General features: G+C 47.0%; 1 long non-coding RNA gene across 1 annotated transcript; it reads left to right on the top strand.

Annotated features, from left to right (window-relative positions):
* Positions 1-5,389: 5,389 nt before the first annotated feature.
* LOC142492488 (uncharacterized) lies at positions 5,390-8,627 on the top strand. Its single transcript, XR_012800823.1, has 2 exons — positions 5,390-5,777; positions 6,443-8,627. It is a non-coding gene; the product is annotated as an uncharacterized LOC142492488 (long non-coding RNA).
* Positions 8,628-26,868: the final 18,241 nt, after the last annotated feature.

Below are 26,868 nucleotides of genomic sequence, written 5' to 3'. Positions count from 1 at the left end.
AGGACTAATCTACAAGTAATACAATGGGATGATGTTTTTGCAGGGAAATATGTTTAAGATAAATGATCAGTCTTTAAAACATTGTTAGAAAAGCACACTTATCAGTGTATACCCTTGGGTAATAAGTATAAAAGAAATAAGTCAAAACCAATGTGGCTAAATAAACAGGTAGGGGAGGAAATGGACAAGAAGAGGAAGGCGTTTAGATTCTTTAAGTCAGAAGGGACAGAGACATCGTATCAGAATTATAAGGAATGTACCAAAAATTGCAAAAGGGCAATTAAATTAGCAACAATGGATAATGAAAAAAGGTTTGCAATAAAAAGTAAGATCAACCCTAAAATGTTCTTTAAGTACCTTAATAACAAAAAATGAGAAGAAAATATAGGACCCTTTCAGTGTGAGATGGGTAGGCAGATTATTGGAGATAAGGGAAAAGCTGAGGTATTAAATACATTCTTTGCCTCTGTGTTTACCAGGGAAGAATCAAGTTCAATAGTAGTGCCGCAGGAGGAAGCCACAACCTCCATATTAATGAACAATTGGTTAACTGAGGAAGAAGTTCATAGGCGGTGTGACGGTGAGGGGGTAACCAAGCTTTATAATAAAGGTTAAGCCCACTTGATTGCCCCTGAAATGTGTTTTGGGGTCCTAGAGTGTCAGCTCTTGGACTCGTGTATTGTGCATGCACTACTGTACCATGTAATAAAATATGCGACAATTGCAATGTTTCATGTTGTACACTTTCCCGGAGTGCTAGCAAGGTGAGACGACCAGGCTGTGAGTTTCAGGGAAGGTTTGACGGAGAAACTTATTTCACATTGTGTCTATTTAGCGGGTTTCCAAAGTTACTGGAGACCTCAAAAATGTTCCCAGGGATCAGGTTAGATTCCCGGCTACGTTGAAGTGCAGTGCTCCGGTCAAAACTATTCCATGAAAAGCATTCTTGCGACTCACCAATAGGAGGTCCTGCTTCAGCATAGACCAGAAAAGGTAAAAGGAGGCACAGGGAGGAAAATGGTACGTGAAACAGTCAAGTTGTCCCTAATATAACAGGAGGGGCTGCCCAGTTCTTGCCCAGGTCACCTTAACTCGAGTATAAGGAGTTTAGGAGATACTCCAGCCAAGGATAAGGCTGAGAGAGTTTTATTAAAATAAGGCTGTGGCCCCGCTGGCGCTGATCGCGCTCATGTTTGAGTGGTGACATCACCAGCTCTCCAAGCATGAGCGCGGGTGTTCAGGCTATTTCGTGAGCGCGTGTGGGGGGATGTTGCGGGCAAGTTGAGTGCGCTTGAAAGTAAAAAAAATTGTTTAGTCAAGCTTCAGTGAGCGTGCGTGCGTGCACTGCGTGAGCGGGGACTTACACATAGATTTATGTAAGTAACAGCGGCACGCTCGGCGTCAGCGGGGACGCAGCCTAAGGCCTCGGCCAAGGTTCTTGCTGGCGCGCTGAGGCACGCTGAGGCACAGGGAAAGCGAGTGCTTTCCCTGGCCTTAGCGCGCCGTCCGGGGGCGTGTCGGCGGGCGGGCCAGTGACGTCACGGAGCTGTTTTGCCCTCATTGGGCGAACCGCTCACGTGACCGTCCCTGCGCTCCGGCAAGCGCTTGATTTTAACATTTCCCTAAGACCTGCGCTTGCGGAAGCGTAGGCGAGCCCCTACTAAAGCCGCTCTCATTGCGGCTGTAGGGGCTCACTGGTAAGTACCAGCGCGCCTCAGCACGGTGCCCGAGGCCTAAGACGTCTGTTTGCAGAGGGTCAGGAATGTGACTGGGGAAGGAAAACAGTTTGGTTTCCCCTCCATCCCTCCCACCAAAAGGATTTGGGATATTTTTAATAAAGTGTATCAAGCATGTTAGTATGGTTATCTGGCTCTGGTATAGGGGTTCAGGGATACTACAGTCATTTATAAAACTGATCAGGATTTTATTAAGATAAGACTGAGAGTTTTAGAAGTAAAGTTAAAGTGTTTAAAGGTCCAGTTTGTTGTGTAAGTGATACAGGCTAGTGTAAAATGAATAGCTTAGGGTCACACTCTTATTTCATACACCAACGGACTGTACCACATTTTAGCAGCAGAATGTACGAGTATACTGTATTTTATTAAGCAGCAGTGTTTGACTTTATATATGAAGCATAAGGCTGGGTCTTTCATCTCAGGGACAAAGGGGGGCTTATGGCCACCACAGCTTTCGTGCCAGTGAGTCTAATCCTAGGTCCATAGATCAAAGTGACACTAGCTGCCAGGTGTGTGAAAGCCATCTAAACAGGATAGTTGAATTAAGTGTTCAAGTCCTGGCCAGTTGTCACCTTCCTAGACTTGGAGGCACTGAGCCTGTGGGGGCCTTTGAATAGTAAGTGGGCAAAATGGCAGTTTGTGCACATACCCTTTCACTTTTTTGAAGCCATACAGACGAGACCACAACTATTCTAACGCTTGCCTTAAACTAGCCCAGTTACATTCTGGGTATGTGCTGGGCTAGCAAACAAACAAATATAAGCCCTCTAAAAAGCGATGACCTACACACAAATGATTGTGAAAAAAGGTGATACCAAAATTAGTGATTAACAATAAAATGATATGTGAGTGAAGCAGCCTAATGGAACAAAAAAACAACAGACTATTCCAAATCTGTAAGAACAAATAAACATACAAATTAATCGTTCCTGGCGCTGTGTATAAAGTCCAAAATACCGTGAACCAACAAGGCAGTCTCTAGTACAGGCTTCCTTAGGCAGATTGATGGTCTTGATAGTGGTTTTTCAGACGGGGGTTGTCCTTTAAATGATGTTCCGCTGCTTCTGGAATAACAGAAAAAACAGCAGGGCACGCCAATTGCGTAGTATGTTTCATCAACTGTCCCCGATCTAAAACCCTAGAATCCTACTTACAGGATACGGGCTTGCAAAGTACAGTGGAGAGAATCTGTGACGCACGTCCCTTCTCAGAGCATCTCACGGATCCCACGTGGTCTGGTCTGCAGGAGTCTCCCTCAATCAGCGGTGGTGTTGATAGAAGTACATCACTCCAACGCTCCCACGGATGCAGGGGTGGGGGGGGGGAAGGGGGTGGAATTTGAAACAACACTAGTGTGATAACGTACAGGATTTTAATGACACAAGTAAAACGCTAAAATCACACTTACATAAAAACGGGGTATCAAATACCGCTTACAATGCTGTCCGCAACCTGCACAGCTCCTATTTCAGCCGAGGGGAGGATCGCCACACGCTACACTCGATACCGGAAATTCGAGTAACGTCAGCGATACAGCAAACCGGAACTCTCCTCGCGTCAGGAACTATGGGTGCCCGAACAGTCCAAAACACTAAGCTCCTCCTCCCTACGCGTTTCGTGACCCGTTGTCACTTCCTCAGGATTTGCGTATAAACATCCTATCCACTAAGCTCCACTATCCCCTAAGTGAAAGGACCTTCCTACAAGGGGATGGGCTAGAGAATGGGGCTGTTATTATACATGAGTCTACAATCATTTAAAAGGCGAAACGGGATCAAAATAATAGTATAACAAACACTTTCACCTCGGAGCCATCAGTTGCATATAAAAAAGGGGGGGGATACCTTAAAATACTCTTGAAATGAATAAATGAACAATTAATATAACATACATAATCAACTAATTCCAAACATTACATATATAAAATATAAAATACGTATATGTTCTTAAAAAGTGAATAATAATACCAGATACAAATAAAAGGAATTGCACACTAATGACATATCTACCATAATACTGTTTAAAACAGTTTAAAAACACCAGTTGACCACTTTAGCATTAGTAATGACCTAGTTTTAAGAATCTTTTAAAAAGGCCACTAAGTCGAAATCGATATTTAAGCCAAGGGGGGACAGTGTCTTAAGTACATAAATCCAATAACTTTCCCTTTTGGATACCAAATTAAGTCTGTCTCCCCCACGCCAACTACCTTTAGGATTATCGATTCCTATACATAACAGACCCTCTGGGTTCTGACCATTGTGTATTTTAAAATGATTAGAGACACTATGAGTCTCAAGACCCCTCTCAAAATTGTTTATAGAAGGGCTAGGAATTTGAAGTCCTCCCTTTCTCCCAGTTGTCCCATTGATGGCCTTAGAGATCGCCATGTAACATGGCTGAATGATCTAAAGGGCTATAATACATGCACTAACTGTATTGGATGTAAGCATAGTAAAAAGACCAAAAATTTTAAATCCAATGTAACAGGGGTTAGCTTTGATATTAGAACTTTTATTAATTGCAGGACCAATTTTTGTGTATATTTATTAGAATGTCCATGCGGCCTGCAATATGTAGGCCGGACAGGGAGACCCCTCAAGAGACGGTTCGCTAAACACGTCTATAATATTAAGAGGGGTATTGAGACTCAGTGTCTCTAATCATTTTAAAATACACCATGGTCAGAACCCAGAGGGTTTGTATAGGATTGTCTGTCTGTATAGGAATCAATAATCCTAAAGGTAGTTGGTGTGGGGGAGACAGACTTAATTTGGTATCCAAAAGGGAAAGTTATTGGATTTATGTACTTAAGACACTGTCCCCCCTTGGCTTAAATATCGATTTCGACTTAGCAGCCTTTTTAAAAGATTCTTAAAACTAGGTCATTACTAATGCTAAAGTGGTCAACTGGTGTTTTTAAACTGTTTTAAACAGTATTATGGTAGATATGTCATTAGTGTGCAATTCCTTTTATTTGTATCTGGTATTATTCACTTTTTAAGAACATATACGTATTTTATATTTTATATATGTAATGTTTGGAATTAGTTGATTATGTATGTTATATTAATTGTTCATTTATTCATTTCAAGAGTATTTTAAGGTATCCCAACCTTTTTTATATGCAACTGATGGCTCCTAGGTGAAAGTGTTTGTTATACTATTATTTTGATCCCGTTTCGCCTTTTAAATGATTGTAGACTCATGTATAATAACAGCCCCATTCTCTAGCCCATCCCCTTGTAGGAAGGTCCTTTCACTTAGGGGATAGTGGAGCTTAGTGGATAGGATATTTATACGCAAATCCTGAGGAAGTGACAACGGGTCACGAAACGCGTAGGGAGGAGGAGCTTAGTGTTTTGGACTGTTCGGGCACCCATAGTTCCTGACGCGAGGAGAGTTCCGGTTTGCTGTATCGCTGACGTCACTCGAATTTCCGGTATCGAGTGTAGCGTGCGGCGATCCTCCCCTCGGCTGAAATAGGAGCTGTGCAGGTTGCGGACGGCATTGTAAGCGGTATTTGATACCCCGTTTTTATGTAAGTGTGATTTTAGCGTTTTTCTTGTGTCATTAAAATCCTGTACGTTATCACACTAGTGTTGTTTCAAATTCCACCCCCTTCCCCCCCCCCCCCACCCCTGCATCCGTGGGAGCGTTGGAGTGATATACTTCTATCAACACCACCGCTGATTGAGGGAGACTCCTGCAGACCAGACCACGTGGGATCCGTGAGATGCTCTGAGGAGAAGGGACGTGCGTCACAGATTCTCTCCACTGTACTTTGCAAGCCCGTATCCTGTAAGTAGGATTCTAGGGTTTTAGATCGGGGACAGTTGATGAAACGTACTACGCAATTGGCGTGCCCTGCTGTTTTTTCTGTTATTCCAGAAGCAGCGGAACATCATTTAAAGGACAACCCCCCTGTCTGAAAAACCACTATCAAGACCATCAATCTGCCTAAGGAAGCCTGTACTAGAGACTGCCTTGTTGGTTCACAGTATTTTGGACTTTTTACACAGCGCAAGGAACGATTAATTTGTATGTTTATTTGTTTATGTGCTGGGCTAGTTTAAGGCAAGTTTAAGGCATTTCTGCATTGTATTGTATTGTATGTCTTTATTTATATAGCGCCATTACTGTACATAGCGCTTCACAGCAGTAATACATGTGGTAATCAAATAAATAACAGATAATATAAATAACAGATCATGGGAATAAGTGCTTTAGACATTAAGGAAGAGGAGTCCCTGCCCCGAGGACAAATGACCCTATAGAATTAACACAGCAGGGGTCCCTGGCAGTCCCATTCAGTTTGAATGGGACTGTCAGGGACCCCCACTGTTAATCTGATGGGCCATTAATCAATGCAGAAATGCTGGGGCTAGTTTAAGGCGTGTTTCCAGAATGTACCTGGGTCTTTTTGGCGATTGCCACTGGTTTGTGTTAGAATAGTCGCAGTCTCTGCTGTAGGTGCCAGCATTCTCAAACCTGGCAAAGTGTGTTAGCGGCTAGGGATGAAGGTCCCATGCTGCAGATTGTCTGTAATACTGCAGAGATGACTGAAAAGGTTATAATAAAGTGAGCAGCCTGTCCAGAGAGTCAGATTCAGTGTGATTCAAAGTTTTTTCCAAGATTTCCAAGTTCTCAAGATCCTAAGTCCTAGGAGTTCTGTGTGATTCAATGTGTGTTCCAAAATTTCCAAGGTCCAAAGTGTGTAACCTTCACGGAGTAGTCGGACCGACCCAAAGAAGCCTTGCGGAGACAGCAAGGAAAGAGCTACAGGACGTTAAGCAGAAAAGCTTCTAAGTCACACTTTCAGTACCATTTGGAGTGGACTATTTAAAGACTTTATTTCAACTAGGAAAGTCAGTTTGTCAACCCCAGATCCCCAGTAAGTGTATTTTTCTTCTGCCTATTGTAATTCAATGTGTGTTTGCCTGTTTCTAAGGAATAAATTACAGTTCATTTTACTTATTGGCTTTGCTCAGTGATATGATCCCGGTTTAAATGTGTAAGTACCTGGTCGTCCGTGACAGGCGGCTTGAAAAAATATAAGTAAATAAGGCACCTGGCTCCTATGGCATACATCCAAGAGTTCTTAAGGTGTAAAGCTCAGTAATAGCCAAACCATTACATTTAATATTCAAGGACTCCGTTTCCACAGGCTCAGTACCACAAGATTGGCGTAAAGCAGATGTGGTGCCTATATTTAAAAAGGGAGCTAGATCAGCCCATTTGGCTACCCCCTGCCCTCACCTGGGAGGCGAGGGGTTACCTGGACTGAGGTCCAGTACTGTGTTTATGCCCCTGCTTCAGCACCAAATGTGTATTCCCCTGTGAACATGTATTTTCCCCATTCCAGTGTCTGCACCAACACTTACCCTGGAATCCATCCAGGGGGGAAAGGGTTAATGTTAATTTAGTGATTATAGCCCTTTGTTCCTTTTTCCCGCATTTTCAGGCTCCATTTTGCAGTCTCTCCATAGGTCGCCATTGCAGCTCCATGTAATCTCATGGGGATTCCGGCGATTCGGGCCCGATAACGTAGAAGACCTGCAGGTGGCGCCAGAGGAGGAGCAGTGGTTCCCCATTGAAAGTCAATGGAGCAATGTGTTTCAATGAGGATTCCTCGACTCAGACCTCCAGGAACGGGTTGGCAGCCATCCAAACCACAGACCGCAAAAGCGAAAACTGTGTCTTGAAAAGAGCTTTGATCAATCCCTGTTCAAGTTCAATTGGCGTGGGAAACTTAAGTTCTAGGGCACCCCGGAATAAAATTATTTTTGCCCCTAGATCCTAGGAACCTCCTCACTCGACCCCAACCGGGTCTGACAATCAATGACCCCGTAAAGGGTCGCGCTCGGTATAAGGGTCGCACCATTGACTAATGGCGGAGGTTAAAGCCGCGAGGTAAAAACGGCTAAGTCAGAATGAGCAGAAACATGGAACCCATAACTTCGGTTCTGTTCAACCTAGAGGGCTGAGATTCAGTTACCATGTAGTCATAGTTCCGGCATGATTGCATGGCAAATACCGACCCTCCCGGAGCAACAGAACAGAGTCAGGGTATTGTAAAGTTTGGGTTTCTGCCATTGACTTGCATGGCAGAAAAAAGCCACTTTTGTAAATGTGCTTTTAAACTGTATTTGTGTAACTCCGGTCCGGTGGGTCACAGCGAGCTGAAACTTGGCCCCATTGAGAGTCCCCTTCGCCATGATGATCTGGCAATTTTCAGCCCGCTCGGCCCAGCCGAACGGATTATTTTAATATGTTTAGATATTAAGAAATGTACTGTATATTGGGTCTGGTATAAAAGCCTGCGAAAGATACAGGCTCTGCTTTATGTTAATGCTCATGGGGCGATCAGTTGTCTACAACAGACCCCCTGATCAAAGGCATCACCACTCAGATTGTGTACATTAGGGCGGAGAAAAGCAGGGCTTGAGTGGTCGGTAAGTGTTGTAATTCACACTTGCAGACAAAGGATTTCCTGACCAGATACAAGTCTGGTAGACTTTAAGGCACCTTTCCTTTAGTGTGGGGCTAGGGAAATGAGACCCCAAGTGAAGAAGGTGCGCATGTGTCAACTGGGGGCATGGTCCAACAATGCTTCCCACGTGAGCTGGCAAAAGGGCATTGGGTGCAGGTAATTGTTAACCAATGCCTGGCACCCAATGTTAGGGTATAGGCCTGGAATCCCATATAAACGAGTGTCAGCCCTGTGCCCAGTGTCTTCGTTTCTACATCTACTTGTTACCTGATGCCTGAATGAATTGCCAATCCTGTACCTGATTGCTTCATTGTCTAACCCCTAAGTAAGTGCTATATTCTCTGTTATTTGTATATTCTGTGTTCACCTTTTTCAAGGAATAAACTTAATTTATCATATCTTAGTCGTGTTCAATTCAACCCAGAGATTTTGTGTTTTGTCAACCCTTCACAAGTTACCGTGACAATTAGTATGACCACACGTTGAATATTGAGAACAATTTTGGGCACCACTCCTTAGAAAATACATTAAGGAACTAGAGAGAGTGCAGAGAAGAGCCACCAAATTAATAAAGGGGATGGACAATCTAACTTATGAGGAGAGACTAGCTAAATTAGATTTTTTTACATTAGAAAAAGGCATCTAAGAGGGGATATGATAACTATATACAAATATATTCGGGGACAGTATAAGGAGCTTTCAAAAGAACTATTCATCCCAAGGGCAGTACAAATGACACAGGGTCATCCCTTAAGTTTGGAGGAAAGGAGGTTTCACCAGCAACTAAGAAAAGTGTTCTTTACAGTAAGAGCTGCTCACTGCCTCGGTCTACAAGGTGTTCAGTCCACTGGGTCCTGCTTGGCTCATCCTTAGCAGGGACCCTCTGTCTCCCTAACATCTCTCGCTTCCACTCCCAGAGGGGAGCTGCGGGCTGTCTCCCCTTGCTCTTCAGAGCCTTCCCTATACCTGCAAGGTACCCCTACCTGGTCCCTTGCTTCCTCCTCACTAGACAGAGCTCCTGGGGCTGAGACCCAGTCTGAGTCCATACCTGGGTCTACAAGCAGATCCGCATCTGCCTGGACCACCTCCTGGTATACCTCACTGCACTCCAATAGTTGCCTATGGGTCACCCTGTCCAAACATAAGTCACAGTGAGGAAAATCACATACATTGGGATACTGGTTGGACATGGTCTGACTTACCAGCCTGATCCCTCCGAGGTCCTCTGCGTGTTGGGTCTCCAAATGTAGATTAGTGGTGATCTGTGGGGTTGGCTCCACAAGCTGGGGAGCATAAACCACATTGGGGCTGACTGCATCTCTGTCGGGGCAACTGCCCAACTGTTGCTCTCTGTTACTGGGATCACAAGAGCATCCTCTCCATGTACCTTCACTGGCATCCCCGTCCTTAGGTTCGGGCCCAGGTAGCAGTACCCATCAGGCTGCCCAAGAGTACCTTGTTGCAGGGGACCCACAGGACAACTGCCTGGGGCCCCTTGGTGCAAATTAAAAACTTTGGAGACTGCTTGCTGTATCTAGGTCTTAACCTGCTGTACTGCTGCCGTCTGCGTCACCTGGGGATACAGCCTCTCACAGGACGTCCATCCTGTAGCTGAGGAGCGTTGACCCAGACTGGGGTTACTGGACTCCTTAGGAACCGCAGGATCTGTTGGTCCCAAATGCAGGGGGACGGTGACATCCTCAATAGGCAGGGGTTCCAAAGGCCCCCCTACCAGGACAAGTGCCTACCTGGCACTTCTGGTGATGGCTGCTTTTGGAGCAGCATCCTCCGCAAACGAGCAGATGAGGTGCCACAGGTCGTTATCAAGTATCACATCAGTATCCATCCAAGGCAAAACACCCACATCCCTCATACTTCGACCGGTCAAGGAATGCCTGTCAAAGAACGCCTGGGCAACCTGGATTGACCAAGGTCTCCCGTCTGGCATCGTGATCTGCATCCCTATGCCCGGGAGCAGATCCTCTGGATTGACCATAGCAGGTCTCACCAGAGTAACAGTGGCACCGGAGTCGAGCAAGCTGGCTGCCTGGCGAGTGCTGACTGTCACTGGTCTCAAATGCTTTCTTCTGACATCGCTTGACTGCAAACCGAAAGTTGCAATCCGGTTCCCCACTGCTATGCCACTTGCTGAAGAAGTAATAATGCCCATCTGGTGTCATGGGACACCAAGACTTATGCACACATTAATACCGGGATTCTAGATTGAGCACGACAAGGACGGCAAAATAAATTGTAATTTATTTATTTTTAGACAAACACACAAATCTTGCACAAATACACTTACTAAAATACTTACTGGGTACAGGGAACGAAATCAAATGTCCTTGGAATGAAACAAAGTCTCTGGGCACCCCTGCACGCATGCAAGTGGGTGCGCAAATTGATCTATGTAACAGTTACTGGCTTAGGGCACATGTTGCCACCCCTGTATTTCCGCCAAAAGGAAAAAGTTTGTTCAGTCCATACAGGGTTCGTTCGGGAACCCTTAGCCCCAATGAATTCCAGAAGAGGGGTACAATCCTTGGTTACTCTATAATTAACCCCTTACACTCTGGAACTGCTGGCGCTGTAACCTGGTGCATCCGATGAAATCTTCAGATGGAACTAACAGGGACTGGGCAGCAGGCATCTTTATAGGGTTAAGGGTCCTATACCTAACATGCACAACCAATCCCTCCCATGGGAACAGTTCTCCCACCTATCCCAGACTTGCCAGTACCTTGCAAAGAGAGCAGATTTGCTTCCCGGTTTGCTCTGAGCATGTGTCAACGTGACACCTGAGCTACTTGGCATACTTGGCCCAACCTTCTACCTGGCTACAGCAAGTTTGGGATCTGGCCACAGGGTGTGAACAGCCCATATGTTGGACCGGTTCCTGGTACTTAACAATTTCCTGGCCGTCTTAACACCTAGGGTCTCTGTGGCTTTTCAACTCCGGACTTCTCATAGACACTGAGCACCAACTCTGCAGGGTGCCTTTGAAGTATGGAGATGAGAAATCCCTCAGCTCATCCACCCTTAACATATTTACATGTTAAAGTATTTCTTACCGGGCTGACAGGAAAAGTTTCCTGTCTTTACATTTAAAACCAGCCATGAAACACACTTTGTTTTTTATATGTGATTTCTACCTGTATAAACAATATAAAACAAATATGTATGTGTGCCGTATTTCTTCAGCTACCTGGGATCCAAAAATTAGATTGCTAGCTCACTCCCAGTGCCGAAAATACAATTTGCACATTTCACATACATTTCTATCACTGCAGCTATGGACTGAGCTGCAAAATGGGGACATAAAAGATGGTGTAGGGGAAAGCAGGTCATTATGATGCACAAACCTAACCCCTTCAGTCCCAAAGCGATTTAGGGTTAACCAGCCAGGTATAATGCCTTTTATTAGTGGTCTGATTCACCCCCTATTTCCACACCTCCCCACCTCACAGTGCAAGCTGTGCCCCGGCCACCTTGTCCGATAGTTGGGCTAGCCTGGCATCTCTTGAGGAAACCAGTTCATAGGAGTTGTCCTGGGGGGAAAGGCCATCCGCAGGTCCATGTTCACTGCCCTCCTCCCCCACTTGGCTGAGTACAGCGCCGATGCCATAGTCCGAGGCATCAGTCTGCACCAAAAACGTTTTTGAGAAGTCTTGTGCAACTAGAATAGGGGCCCTGGCCAGTGCAGTCTTCAGGGCCCGGGATGAGGCTTCACAGGCAGGAGACCAGACAACCAGCACAGACAGTCGCTTCTGCGGGAAGATGGGAAGATCATGGGGGACGGTGAGGAAAATGGGGAACGATGGGAAGATCATGGGGGACAGTGTGGAAAATAGGGAACGATGGGAATATCATAGGGGAAAATGGGGAACGATGGGAAGATCATGGGGGATGGTGGGGAAAATGGGGAATGATGGGCAGATCATGGGGGATGGTTTGGAAAATAGGGAACGATGGGAAGATCATGGGGGACGGTGGGGAAAATGGGGAACGATGGGAAGATCATGGGGGACGATGGGAAGATTATGGGGGATGGTGGGGAAAATGGGGAATGATGGGAAGATCATGAGGGACGGTGGGGAAAATGGGGAACGATGGGAAGATCATGGGGGACAGTATGGAAAATAGGGAACGATGGGAATATCACAGGGGAAAATGAGGAACGATGGGAAGATCATGGGGATGGTGGGGAAAATGGGGAATGATGGGCAGATCATGGGGGATGGTTTGGAAAATAGGGAACGATGGGAAGATCATGGGGAATGGTGGGGAAAATGGGGAATGATGGGAAGATCATGGGGGAGGGTGGGGAAAATGGGGAACGATGGGAAGATCATGGGGGACGGTGGGGAAAATGGGGAACGATGGGAAGATCATGGGGGATGATGGGAAGATTATGGGGGACGGTGGGGAAATGGGGAATGATGGGAAGATCATGGGGGACGGTGGGGAAAATGGGGAATGATGGGAAGATCATGGGGGACAGTTAGGAAAATGGGGAATGATGGGAAGATCATGGGGGACGTTGGGAAGACCATGGAGGACGATGGGGAAAATGGGGATCAATGGGAAGATCATGGGGGACGATGGGAAAAATTGGGAACGATGGGAAGATAATGGGGAACGATAGGGAAAATGGGGAACGATGGGAAGATCATGCGGGACGGTGGGGAAAATGGGAACGAGGGGAAGATCATGGAGAACTGTAGGGAAATAGGGAACGATGGGAAGATCATGGGGGCCAGTGGGGAAAATGGGGAACGATGGGAAGATCATGGTGGACTATGGGGAAAATGGGGAACGATGGGAAGATCATCAGGGATGATGGGGAAAATGTGGATCAATGGGAAGATCATGGCGGACGATGGGGAAAATTGGGAACGATGGGAAGATCATGGGGGATGATAGGGAAAATGGGGAACGATGGGAAGATCATGGGGGACGGTGGGGAAAATGGAGAACAATGGGAAAATCATGGGTGACAGTGGGGAAAATGGGGAGCAATGGGAAGATCATGGGTGATAGTGGGGAAATTGTGCAGCGATGGGAAGTTCATGGGGGACGGTGGGGAAAATGGGAACGATGGGAAGATCATGGGTGACGGTGGGGAAAAAGGGAAACTATGGGAAGATCATTAGGAACGTTTGGTAAAATGGGGAATGATGGGAAGATAATTGGGACGATGGGAAGATCATGGAGGACTGGGAAGATCATGGGGGACGGTGGGGAAAATGGGGAACAATGGGAAGATCATAGGGAACGATGGACAAATCATGGGGGACGGTGGGAAAATGGGGAACAATGGACAGATCATGGGGGACGGTGGGAAAATGGGGAACGATGGGAAGATAATGGGGGATGGTGGGGAAAATGGGGAATGATGGGAAGATCATGGGGACGATGGGAAGACCATGGGGGATGATGGGGAAAATGTGGATCAATGGGAAGATCATGGCGGACGATGGGGAAAACTGGGAATGATGGAAAGATCATGGGGGACGATAGGGAAAATGGGGAACGATGGGAAGATTATGGGGGACGGTGGGGAAAATGGGGAGCAATGGGAAGATCATGGGTGATAGTGGGGAAATTGTGCAGCGATGGGAAGTTCATGGGGGACAATGGGGAAAATGGGAACGATGGGAAGATCATGGGTGACGGTGGGGAAAAAGGGAAACTATGGGAAGATCATGGGGGACGTTTGGTAAAATGGGGAATGATGGGAAGATAATTGGGACGATGGGAAGATCATGGAGGACAATGGGAAGATCATGGGGGACGGTGGGGAAAATGGGGAACAATGGGAAGATCATAGGGAACGATGGACAAATCATGGGGGACGGTGGGAAAATGGGGAACGATGGGAAGATCATGGGGGACGGTGGGGAAAATGGGGAACAATGGGAAGATCATAGGGAACGATGGACAAATCATGGGGGACGGTGGGAAAATGGGGAACGATGGGAAGATCATGAAAGACTATGGGGAAAATGGGGAACGATGGACAGATCATGGGGGACGGTGGGAAAATGGGGAACGATGGGAAGATAATGGGGGATGGTGGGGAAAATGGGGAATGATGGGAAGATCATGGGGACGATGGGAAGACCATGGAGGATGATGGGGAAAATGTGGATCAATGGGAAGATCATGGCGGACGATGGGGAAAACTGGGAACGATGGGAAGATTATGGGGGACGGTGGGGAAAATGGGGAGCAATGGGAAGATCATGGGTGATAGTGGGGAAATTGTGCAGCGATGGGAAGTTCATGGGGGACAATGGGGAAAATGGGAACGATGGGAAGATCATGGGTGACGGTGGGGAAAAAGGGAAACTATGGGAAGATCATGGGGGACGTTTGGTAAAATGGGGAATGATGGGAAGATAATTGGGACGATGGGAAGATCATGGAGGACAATGGGAAGATCATGGGGGACGGTGGGGAAAATGGGGAACAATGGGAAGATCATAGGGAACGATGGACAAATCATGGGGGACGGTGGGAAAATGGGGAACGATGGGAAGATCATGGGGGACGGTGGGGAAAATGGGGAATGATGGGAAGATTATGGGGGATGGTGGGAAAATGGGGAACGATGGGAAGATCATGAAAGACTATGGGGAAAATGGGGAACGATGGACAGATCATGGGGGACGGTGGGAAAATGGGGAACGATGGGAAGATCATGGGGGACGGTGGGGAAAACTGGGAATGATGGGAAGATCATGGGGACGATGGGAAGACCATGGGGGATGATGGGGAAAATGTGGATCAATGGGAAGATCATGGCGGACGATGGGGAAAACTGGGAATGATGGAAAGATCATGGGGGACGATAGGGAAAATGGGGAACGATGGGAAGATTATGGGGGACGGTGGGGAAAATGGAGAATGATGGGAAGATCATGGGGGATGGTTTGGAAAATAGGGAACGATGGGAAGTTCATGGGGGACAATGGGGAAAATGGGGAATGATGGGAAGATCATGAGGGATCGTGGGGAAAATGGGGTACGATGGGAAGTTCATGTGGGGACAGTGGGGAAAGAGGGGAATGATGGGAAGATCACGGGGGACTTTGGGGAAAATGGGGAATGATGGGAAGATCATGGGGGATGGTGGGGAAAATGGGGAATGATTGGAAGATCATGGGGGATGGTGGGGAAAATGGGGAATGATGGGAAGATCATGGGGAACGATGGGAAGATTATGGGGGACGGTGGTGAAAATGGGGAACGATGGGAAGATCATGGGGGACGATGGGGAAGATGGGGAACGATGGGAAGATCATGGGGGACGTTGGGGAAAATGGTGAATGATGGGAAGATCATGGGGGACGGTGGGGAATATAGGGAACGATGGGAAGATCATAGGGGAAAATGGGGAACGATGGGAAGATCATGGGGGACGGTGGGGAAAATGGGGAACGATGGGAAGATCATGGTGAACTATGGGGGAAATGGGGAACGATGGGAAGATAATGGTGAATGATGGGAAGATAATGGGGGACGGTGGGGAAAATGGGGAACGATGGGAAGATCATGGGGGATGGTGGGAAAATGGGGAATCATGGGAAGATCATGGGGGACAGTTAGGAAAATGGGGAATGATGGGAAGATCATGGGGGATGATGGGAAGACCATGGGGGATGATGGGGAAAATGGGGATCAATGGGAAGATCATGGGGGACGATGGTAAAAATTGGGAATGATAGGAAGATAATGGGGAACGATAGTGAAAATGGGGAACGATGGGAAGATCATGTGGGACAATGGGGAAAATGGGGAATGATGGGAAGATCATGAGGGATCGTGGGGAAAATGGGGTACGATGGGAAGTTCATGTGGGGACAGTGGGGAAAGAGGGGAATGATGGGAAGATCATGGGGGACAATGGGGAAAATGGGGAATAATGGGAAGATCATGAGGGATCGTGGGGAAAATGGGGTACGATGGGAAGTTCATGTGGGGACAGTGGGGAAAGGGGGGAATGATGGGAAGATCACGGGGGACTTTGGGGAAAATGGGGAATGATGGGAAGATCATGGGGGATGGTGGGGAAAATGGGGAATGATTGGAAGATCATGGGGGATGGTGGGGAAAATGGGGAATGATGGGAAGATCATGGGGAACAATGGGGAAAATGGGGAATGATGGGAAGATCATGAGGGATCGTGGGGAAAATGGGGTACGATGGGAAGTTCATGTGGGGACAGTGGGGAAAGAGGGGAATGATGGGAAGATCACGGGGGACTTTGGGGAAAATGGGGAATGATGGGAAGATCATGGGGGATGGTGGGGAAAATGGGGAATGATTGGAAGATCATGGGGGATGGTGGGGAAAATGGGGAATGATGGGAAGATCATGGGGAACGATGGGAAGATTATGGGGGACGGTGGTGAAAATGGGGAACGATGGGAAGATCATGGGGGACGATGGGGAAGATGGGGAACGATGGGAAGATCATGGGGGACGTTGGGGAAAATGGTGAATGATGGGAAGATCATGGGGGACGGTGGGGAATATAGGGAACGATGGGAAGATCATAGGGGAAAATGGGGAACGATGGGAAGATCATGGGGGATGGTGGGGAAAATGGGGAACGATGGGAAGATCATGGTGAACTATGGGGGAAATGGGGAACGATGGGAAGATAATGGTGAATGATGGGAAGATAATGGGGGACGGTGGGGAAAATGGGGAACGATGGGAAGATCATGGGGGATGGTGGGAAAATGGGGAATCATGGGAAGATCATGGGGGACAGTTAGGAAAATGGGGAATGATGGGAAGATCATGGGGGATGATGGGAAGACCATGGGGGATGATGGGGAAAATGGGGATCAATGGGAAGATCATGGGGGACGATGGTAAAAATTGGGAATGATAGGAAGATAATGAGGAACGATAGTGAAAATGGGGAACGATGGGAAGATCATGTGGGACGGTGGGGAAAATAGAGAACAATGGGAAGATCATGGGGGACGGTGAGAAAATTGTGTAGCGATGGGAAGATGGGAGGGGCTTAATAGAAAAGTGGGAGTGGCTTAAAAATGACGGGAGGATCTTAAAAATGGGAGTGGCTTAATAGAAAAGTGGGAGGGGCTTAATAGAAAAGTGGGAGAGGCTTAAAAACGGTGGGATGTGCTTAAAAATGGGTGTGGCTAAATAGAAAAGTGGGAGTGGCTTAATAGAAAAGTGGGAGGGGCTTAAAAACGATGGGAGGGGCTTAAAATGGGAGTGGCTTAATAGAAAAGTGGGAGGGGCTTAATAGAAAAGTGGGAGGGCTTAATAGAAAAGTGGGAGTGGCTTAAAAACGGCGCGGGGGGGCTTAAAAATGGGTGTGGCTTAATAGAAAAGTGGGAGGGGCTTAATAAAAAAAGTGGGAGGGGATTAATAGAAAAGTGGGAGGGGCTTTAAAGTGGGTGGAGTTAGGGTTAGGGTTAAAAGTGAGGGTTGGATTAGGGTTAGGGTTGAAAGTGAGGGTTGGGTTAGGGTTAGGGTTGAAAGTGAGGGTTGAAAATGGGTGGGGTTTAAAAGGGGAGGGGCTTAAAAACGATGGTAGGGGCTTAAAAATGGGAGTGGCTTAATAGAAAAATGGGAGGGGCTTAATAGAAAAGTAGGAGGGGCTTAAAACGGTGGGAGGGGCTTAAAAAGGGGTGTGGCTTAATAGAAAAGTGGGAGGGGCTTAATAGAAAAGTGAGAGGGGCTTCAAAACGGTGGGAGGGGCTTAAAAATGGGTGTGGCTTAATAGAAAAGTGGGAGGGGTTTAATAGAAAAGTTGGAGGGGCTTAAAAACGATGGGAGGGGCTTAAAAACGGGAGTGGCTTAATAGAAAAGTGGGAGGGGCTTAAAACCGGTGGGAGGGGCAAAAAACGGTGAGAGGGGCTTAAAAATGGGAGTGGCTTAATAGAAAAGTGGGAGTGGCTTAATAGAAAAGTGGGAGGGGCTTAAAAACGATGGGAGGGGCTTAAAATGGGAGTGGCTTAATAGAAAAGTGGGAGGGGCTTAATAGAAAAGTGGGAGTGGCTTAAAAACGGTGGGAGGGGCTTAAAAACGGGAGTGGCTTAATAGAAAAGTGGGAGGGGCTTAATAGAAAAGTGGGAGGGGCTTAAAAGTGGGTGGAGTTAGGGTTAGGGTTAAAAGTGAGGGTTGGATTAGGGTTAGGGTTGAAAGTGAGGGTTGGGTTAGGGTTAGGGTTAAGGGTTGAAAATGAGGGTTGAAAATGGGTGGGGTTTAAAAGGGGAGGGGCTTAAAAACGTTGGGAGGGGCTTAAAAACGGTGGGAGGGGCTTAAAAATGGGAGTGGCTTAATAGAAAAGTGGGAGGGGCTTAATAGAAAAGTGGGAGGGGCTTAAAAATGGGTGTGGCTTAATAGAAAAGTGGGAGTGGTTTAATAGAAAAGTGGGAGGGGCTTAAAAACGATGGGAGGGGCTTAAAATGGGAGTGGCTTAATAGAAAAGTGGGAGGGGCTTAATAGAAAAGTGGGAGTGGCTTAAAAACGGTGTGAGGGGCTTAAAAACGGGAGTGGCTTAATAGAACAGTGGGAGGGGCTTAATAGAAACGTGGGAGTGGCTTAAAAACGACGGGAGGGGCTTAAAAATGGGAGTGGCTTAATAGAAAAGTGAGAGGGGCTTAATAGAAAAGTGGGAGGGGCTTAAAAGTGGGTGGAGTTAGGGTTAGGGTTAAAAGTGAGGGTTGGATTAGGGTTAGGGTTGAAAGTGAGGGTTGGGTTAGGGTTAGGGTTAAGGGTTGAAAATGAGGGTTGAAAATGGGTGGGGTTTAAAAGGGGAGGGGCTTAAAAACGGTTGGAGGGGCTTAAAAACGGTGGGAGGGGCTTAAAAATGGGAGTGGCTTAATAGAAAAGTGGGAGGGGCTTAATAGAAAAGTGGGAGGGGCTTAAAAATGGGTGTGGCTTAATAGAAAAGTGGGAGTGGTTTAATAGAAAAGTGGGAGGGCTTAAAAACGATGGGAGGGGCTTAAAATGGGTGTGGCTTAATAGAAAAGTGGGAGGGGCTTAATAGAAAAGTGGGCGTGCCTTAAAACGGTGGGAGGGGCTTAAAAATGGGAGTGGCTTAATAGAAAAGTGGGAGGGGCTTAATGGAAAAGTGGGAGGGGCTTAAAAACGATGGGGGGGCTTAAAAATGGGAGTGGCTTAATAGAAAAGTGGGAGGGGCTTAATAGAAAAGTGGGAGGGGCTTAAAAACGGTGGGAGGGGCTTAAAAATGGGTGTGGCTTAATAGAAAAGTGGGAGGGACTTAATAGAAAAGTGGGAGGGGCTTAATAGAAAAGTGGGAGGGGCATAAAAACGGTGGGAGGGGCTTAAAACGGTGGGAGGGCTTAAAAATGGGAGTGGCTTAATAGAAAAGTGGGAGGGGCTTAATAGAAAAGTGGGAGGGGCTCAAAAACGATGGGAGGGGCTTAAAATGGGTGTGGCTTAATAGAAAAGTGGGAGGGGCTTAATAGAAAAGTGGGAGGGGCTTAAAAACGGTGGGAGTGTCTTAAAAACGGTGGGAGGGGCTTAAAAAGGGGTGTGGCTTAATAGAAAAGTGGGCGGGGCTTAATAGAAAAGTGGGAGGGGCTTAAAAGTGGGTGGAGTTAGGGTTAGGGTTAAAAGTGAGGGTTGGATTAGGGTTAGGGTTAAAAGTGAGGGTTGGGTTAGGGTTAGGGTTAGGGTTGAAAGTGAGGGTTGAAAGTGGGTGGGGTTTAAAAGGGGAGGGGCTTAAAAAACAGTGGGAGGGGCTTAAAAATGGGTGTGGCTTAATAGAAAAGTGGGAGGGGCTTAATAGAAAAGTGGGAGGGGCTTAAAACCGGTGGGAGTGGCTTAAAAACGGTGGGAGGGGCTTAAAATGGGTGAGGCTTAATAGAAAAGTGGGAGGAGCTTAATAGAAAAGTGGGAGGGGCTCAAAAACGGTGGGAGGGGCTTAAAATGGGTGTGGCTTAATAGAAAAGTGGGTGGGGCTTAATAGAAAAGTGGGATGGGGCTTAAAAACGGTGGGAGTGGCTTAAAAATGGGCGTGGCTTAATAGAAAAGTGGGAGGGCTTAATAGAAAAGTGGGAGGGGCTTAAAAACGGTGGGAGTGGCTTAAAAACGGTGGGCGTGGCTTAAAATGGGTTTGCCTTAAAAGAAAAGTGGGCGGGGCTTAATTAAAAAGTGGGAGGGGCTTAAAAACGGTGGGAGTGGCTTAAAAATGGGCGAGTCTTAATAGAAAAGTGGGAGGGGCTTAATAGAAAAGTGGGAGGGGCTCAAAAAACGGTGGGAGGGGCTTAAAATGGGTGTGGCTTAATAGAAAAGTGGGTGGGGCTTAATAGAAAAGTGGGAGGGGCTCAAAAACGGTGGGAGGGGCTTAAAATGGGTGTGGCTTAATAGAAAAGTGGGAGGGGCTTAATAGAAAAGTGGGAGGGGCTTAAAAACGGTGGGAGTGTCTTAAAAACGGTGGGAGGGGCTTAAAAAGGGGTGTGGCGTAATAGAAAAGTGGGCGGGGCTTAATAGAAAAGTGGGAGGGGCTTAAAAGTGGGTGGAGTTAGGGTTAGGGTTAAAAGTGAGGGTTGGATTAGGGTTAGGGTTAAAAGTGAGGGTTGGGTTAGGGTTAGGGTTAGGGTTGAAAGTGAGGGTTGAAAGTGGGTGGGGTTTAAAAGGGGAGGGGCTTAAAAAACAGTGGGAGGGGCTTAAAAATGGGTGTGGCTTAATAGAAAAGTGGGAGGGGCTTAATAGAAAAGTGGGAGGGGCTTAAAACCGGTGGGAGTGGCTTAAAAACGGTGGGAGGGGCTTAAAATGGGTGAGGCTTAATAGAAAAGTGGGAGGGGCTTAATAGAAAAGTGGGAGGGGCTTAAAAACGGTGGGAGTGTCTTAAAAACGGTGGGAGGGGCTTAAAATGGGTGTGGCTTAATAGAAAAGTGGGAGGGGCTTAATAGAAAAGTGGGAGGGGCTTAAAAACGGTGGGAGTGTCTTAAAAACGGTGGGAGGGGCTTAAAAAGGGGTGTGGCTTAATAGAAAAGTGGGCGGGGCTTAATAGAAAAGTGGGAGGGGCTTAAAAGTGGGTGGAGTTAGGGTTAGGGTTAAAAGTGAGGGTTGGATTAGGGTTAGGGTTAAAAGTGAGGGTTGGGTTAGGGTTAGGGTTAGGGTTGAAAGTGAGGGTTGAAAGTGGGTGGGGTTTAAAAGGGGAGGGGCTTAAAAAACAGTGGGAGGGGCTTAAAAATGGGTGTGGCTTAATAGAAAAGTGGGAGGGGCTTAATAGAAAAGTGGGAGGGGCTTAAAACCGGTGGGAGTGGCTTAAAAACGGTGGGAGGGGCTTAAAAATGGGTGAGGCTTAATAGAAAAGTGGGAGGGGCTTAATAGAAAAGTGGGAGGGGCTCAAAAACGGTGGGAGGGGCTTAAAATGGGTGTGGCTTAATAGAAAAGTGGGTGGGGCTTAATAGAAAAGTGGGATGTGGCTTAAAAACGGTGGGAGTGGCTTAAAAATGGGCGTGGCTTAATAGAAAAGTGGGAGGGCTTAATAGAAAAGTGGGAGGGGCTTAAAACCGGTGGGAGGGGCAAAAAACGGTGAGAGGGGCTTAAAAATGGGAGTGGCTTAATAGAAAAGTGGGAGTGGCTTAATAGAAAAGTGGGAGGGGCTTAAAAACGATGGGAGGGGCTTAAAATGGGAGTGGCTTAATAGAAAAGTGGGAGGGGCTTAATAGAAAAGTGGGAGTGGCTTAAAAACGGTGGGAGGGGCTTAAAAACGGGAGTGGCTTAATAGAAAAGTGGGAGGGGCTTAATAGAAAAGTGGGAGGGGCTTAAAAGTGGGTGGAGTTAGGGTTAGGGTTAAAAGTGAGGGTTGGATTAGGGTTAGGGTTGAAAGTGAGGGTTGGGTTAGGGTTAGGGTTAAGGGTTGAAAATGAGGGTTGAAAATGGGTGGGGTTTAAAAGGGGAGGGGCTTAAAAACGTTGGGAGGGGCTTAAAAACGGTGGGAGGGGCTTAAAAATGGGAGTGGCTTAATAGAAAAGTGGGAGGGGCTTAATAGAAAAGTGGGAGGGGCTTAAAAATGGGTGTGGCTTAATAGAAAAGTGGGAGTGGTTTAATAGAAAAGTGGGAGGGGCTTAAAAACGATGGGAGGGGCTTACAATGGGAGTGGCTTAATAGAAAAGTGGGAGGGGCTTAATAGAAAAGTGGGAGTGGCTTAAAAACGGTGTGAGGGGCTTAAAAACGGGAGTGGCTTAATAGAACAGTGGGAGGGGCTTAATAGAAACGTGGGAGTGGCTTAAAAACGACGGGAGGGGCTTAAAAATGGGAGTGGCTTAATAGAAAAGTGAGAGGGGCTTAATAGAAAAGTGGGAGGGGCTTAAAAGTGGGTGGAGTTAGGGTTAGGGTTAAAAGTGAGGGTTGGATTAGGGTTAGGGTTGAAAGTGAGGGTTGGGTTAGGGTTAGGGTTAAGGGTTGAAAATGAGGGTTGAAAATGGGTGGGGTTTAAAAGGGGAGGGGCTTAAAAACGGTTGGAGGGGCTTAAAAACGGTGGGAGGGGCTTAAAAATGGGAGTGGCTTAATAGAAAAGTGGGAGGGGCTTAATAGAAAAGTGGGAGGGGCTTAAAAATGGGTGTGGCTTAATAGAAAAGTGGGAGTGGTTTAATAGAAAAGTGGGAGGGCTTAAAAACGATGGGAGGGGCTTAAAATGGGTGTGGCTTAATAGAAAAGTGGGAGGGGCTTAATAGAAAAGTGGGCGTGCCTTAAAACGGTGGGAGGGGCTTAAAAATGGGAGTGGCTTAATAGAAAAGTGGGAGGGGCTTAATGGAAAAGTGGGAGGGGCTTAAAAACGATGGGGGGGCTTAAAAATGGGAGTGGCTTAATAGAAAAGTGGGAGGGGCTTAATAGAAAAGTGGGAGGGGCTTAAAAACGGTGGGAGGGGCTTAAAAATGGGTGTGGCTTAATAGAAAAGTGGGAGGGACTTAATAGAAAAGTGGGAGGGGCTTAATAGAAAAGTGGGAGGGGCATAAAAACGGTGGGAGGGGCTTAAAACGGTGGGAGGGCTTAAAAATGGGAGTGGCTTAATAGAAAAGTGGGAGGGGCTTAATAGAAAAGTGGGAGGGGCTCAAAAACGATGGGAGGGGCTTAAAATGGGTGTGGCTTAATAGAAAAGTGGGAGGGGCTTAATAGAAAAGTGGGAGGGGCTTAAAAACGGTGGGAGTGTCTTAAAAACGGTGGGAGGGGCTTAAAAAGGGGTGTGGCTTAATAGAAAAGTGGGCGGGGCTTAATAGAAAAGTGGGAGGGGCTTAATAGAAAAGTGGGAGGGGCTTAAAACCGGTGGGAGTGGCTTAAAAACGGTGGGAGGGGCTTAAAAATGGGTGAGGCTTAATAGAAAAGTGGGAGGGGCTTAATAGAAAAGTGGGAGGGGCTCAAAAACGGTGGGAGGGGCTTAAAATGGGTGTGGCTTAATAGAAAAGTGGGTGGGGCTTAATAGAAAAGTGGGATGTGGCTTAAAAACGGTGGGAGTGGCTTAAAAATGGGCGTGGCTTAATAGAAAAGTGGGAGGGCTTAATAGAAAAGTGGGAGGGGCTTAAAACCGGTGGGAGGGGCAAAAAACGGTGAGAGGGGCTTAAAAATGGGAGTGGCTTAATAGAAAAGTGGGAGTGGCTTAATAGAAAAGTGGGAGGGGCTTAAAAACGATGGGAGGGGCTTAAAATGGGAGTGGCTTAATAGAAAAGTGGGAGGGGCTTAATAGAAAAGTGGGAGTGGCTTAAAAACGGTGGGAGGGGCTTAAAAACGGGAGTGGCTTAATAGAAAAGTGGGAGGGGCTTAATAGAAAAGTGGGAGGGGCTTAAAAGTGGGTGGAGTTAGGGTTAGGGTTAAAAGTGAGGGTTGGATTAGGGTTAGGGTTGAAAGTGAGGGTTGGGTTAGGGTTAGGGTTAAGGGTTGAAAATGAGGGTTGAAAATGGGTGGGGTTTAAAAGGGGAGGGGCTTAAAAACGTTGGGAGGGGCTTAAAAACGGTGGGAGGGGCTTAAAAATGGGAGTGGCTTAATAGAAAAGTGGGAGGGGCTTAATAGAAAAGTGGGAGGGGCTTAAAAATGGGTGTGGCTTAATAGAAAAGTGGGAGTGGTTTAATAGAAAAGTGGGAGGGGCTTAAAAACGATGGGAGGGGCTTACAATGGGAGTGGCTTAATAGAAAAGTGGGAGGGGCTTAATAGAAAAGTGGGAGTGGCTTAAAAACGGTGTGAGGGGCTTAAAAACGGGAGTGGCTTAATAGAACAGTGGGAGGGGCTTAATAGAAACGTGGGAGTGGCTTAAAAACGACGGGAGGGGCTTAAAAATGGGAGTGGCTTAATAGAAAAGTGAGAGGGGCTTAATAGAAAAGTGGGAGGGGCTTAAAAGTGGGTGGAGTTAGGGTTAGGGTTAAAAGTGAGGGTTGGATTAGGGTTAGGGTTGAAAGTGAGGGTTGGGTTAGGGTTAGGGTTAAGGGTTGAAAATGAGGGTTGAAAATGGGTGGGGTTTAAAAGGGGAGGGGCTTAAAAACGGTTGGAGGGGCTTAAAAACGGTGGGAGGGGCTTAAAAATGGGAGTGGCTTAATAGAAAAGTGGGAGGGGCTTAATAGAAAAGTGGGAGGGGCTTAAAAATGGGTGTGGCTTAATAGAAAAGTGGGAGTGGTTTAATAGAAAAGTGGGAGGGCTTAAAAACGATGGGAGGGGCTTAAAATGGGTGTGGCTTAATAGAAAAGTGGGAGGGGCTTAATAGAAAAGTGGGCGTGCCTTAAAACGGTGGGAGGGGCTTAAAAATGGGAGTGGCTTAATAGAAAAGTGGGAGGGGCTTAATGGAAAAGTGGGAGGGGCTTAAAAACGATGGGGGGGCTTAAAAATGGGAGTGGCTTAATAGAAAAGTGGGAGGGGCTTAATAGAAAAGTGGGAGGGGCTTAAAAACGGTGGGAGGGGCTTAAAAATGGGTGTGGCTTAATAGAAAAGTGGGAGGGACTTAATAGAAAAGTGGGAGGGGCTTAATAGAAAAGTGGGAGGGGCATAAAAACGGTGGGAGGGGCTTAAAACGGTGGGAGGGCTTAAAAATGGGAGTGGCTTAATAGAAAAGTGGGAGGGGCTTAATAGAAAAGTGGGAGGGGCTCAAAAACGATGGGAGGGGCTTAAAATGGGTGTGGCTTAATAGAAAAGTGGGAGGGGCTTAATAGAAAAGTGGGAGGGGCTTAAAAACGGTGGGAGTGTCTTAAAAACGGTGGGAGGGGCTTAAAAAGGGGTGTGGCTTAATAGAAAAGTGGGCGGGGCTTAATAGAAAAGTGGGAGGGGCTTAAAAGTGGGTGGAGTTAGGGTTAGGGTTAAAAGTGAGGGTTGGATTAGGGTTAGGGTTAAAAGTGAGGGTTGGGTTAGGGTTAGGGTTAGGGTTGAAAGTGAGGGTTGAAAGTGGGTGGGGTTTAAAAGGGGAGGGGCTTAAAAAACAGTGGGAGGGGCTTAAAAATGGGTGTGGCTTAATAGAAAAGTGGGAGGGGCTTAATAGAAAAGTGGGAGGGGCTTAAAACCGGTGGGAGTGGCTTAAAAACGGTGGGAGGGGCTTAAAATGGGTGAGGCTTAATAGAAAAGTGGGAGGAGCTTAATAGAAAAGTGGGAGGGGCTCAAAAACGGTGGGAGGGGCTTAAAATGGGTGTGGCTTAATAGAAAAGTGGGTGGGGCTTAATAGAAAAGTGGGATGGGGCTTAAAAACGGTGGGAGTGGCTTAAAAATGGGCGTGGCTTAATAGAAAAGTGGGAGGGCTTAATAGAAAAGTGGGAGGGGCTTAAAAACGGTGGGAGTGGCTTAAAAACGGTGGGCGTGGCTTAAAATGGGTTTGCCTTAAAAGAAAAGTGGGCGGGGCTTAATTAAAAAGTGGGAGGGGCTTAAAAACGGTGGGAGTGGCTTAAAAATGGGCGAGTCTTAATAGAAAAGTGGGAGGGGCTTAATAGAAAAGTGGGAGGGGCTCAAAAAACGGTGGGAGGGGCTTAAAATGGGTGTGGCTTAATAGAAAAGTGGGTGGGGCTTAATAGAAAAGTGGGAGGGGCTCAAAAACGGTGGGAGGGGCTTAAAATGGGTGTGGCTTAATAGAAAAGTGGGAGGGGCTTAATAGAAAAGTGGGAGGGGCTTAAAAACGGTGGGAGTGTCTTAAAAACGGTGGGAGGGGCTTAAAAAGGGGTGTGGCGTAATAGAAAAGTGGGCGGGGCTTAATAGAAAAGTGGGAGGGGCTTAAAAGTGGGTGGAGTTAGGGTTAGGGTTAAAAGTGAGGGTTGGATTAGGGTTAGGGTTAAAAGTGAGGGTTGGGTTAGGGTTAGGGTTAGGGTTGAAAGTGAGGGTTGAAAGTGGGTGGGGTTTAAAAGGGGAGGGGCTTAAAAAACAGTGGGAGGGGCTTAAAAATGGGTGTGGCTTAATAGAAAAGTGGGAGGGGCTTAATAGAAAAGTGGGAGGGGCTTAAAACCGGTGGGAGTGGCTTAAAAACGGTGGGAGGGGCTTAAAATGGGTGAGGCTTAATAGAAAAGTGGGAGGGGCTTAATAGAAAAGTGGGAGGGGCTTAAAAACGGTGGGAGTGTCTTAAAAACGGTGGGAGGGGCTTAAAATGGGTGTGGCTTAATAGAAAAGTGGGAGGGGCTTAATAGAAAAGTGGGAGGGGCTTAAAAACGGTGGGA

Source organism: Ascaphus truei, chromosome 4 (genome assembly GCF_040206685.1).
Source record: "Ascaphus truei isolate aAscTru1 chromosome 4, aAscTru1.hap1, whole genome shotgun sequence".
Lineage (NCBI taxonomy): Eukaryota > Metazoa > Chordata > Amphibia > Anura > Ascaphidae > Ascaphus > Ascaphus truei.
The sequence above is the reverse complement of the archived record's forward strand: the minus strand, read 5'-3'. Positions and strand labels throughout refer to the sequence as shown.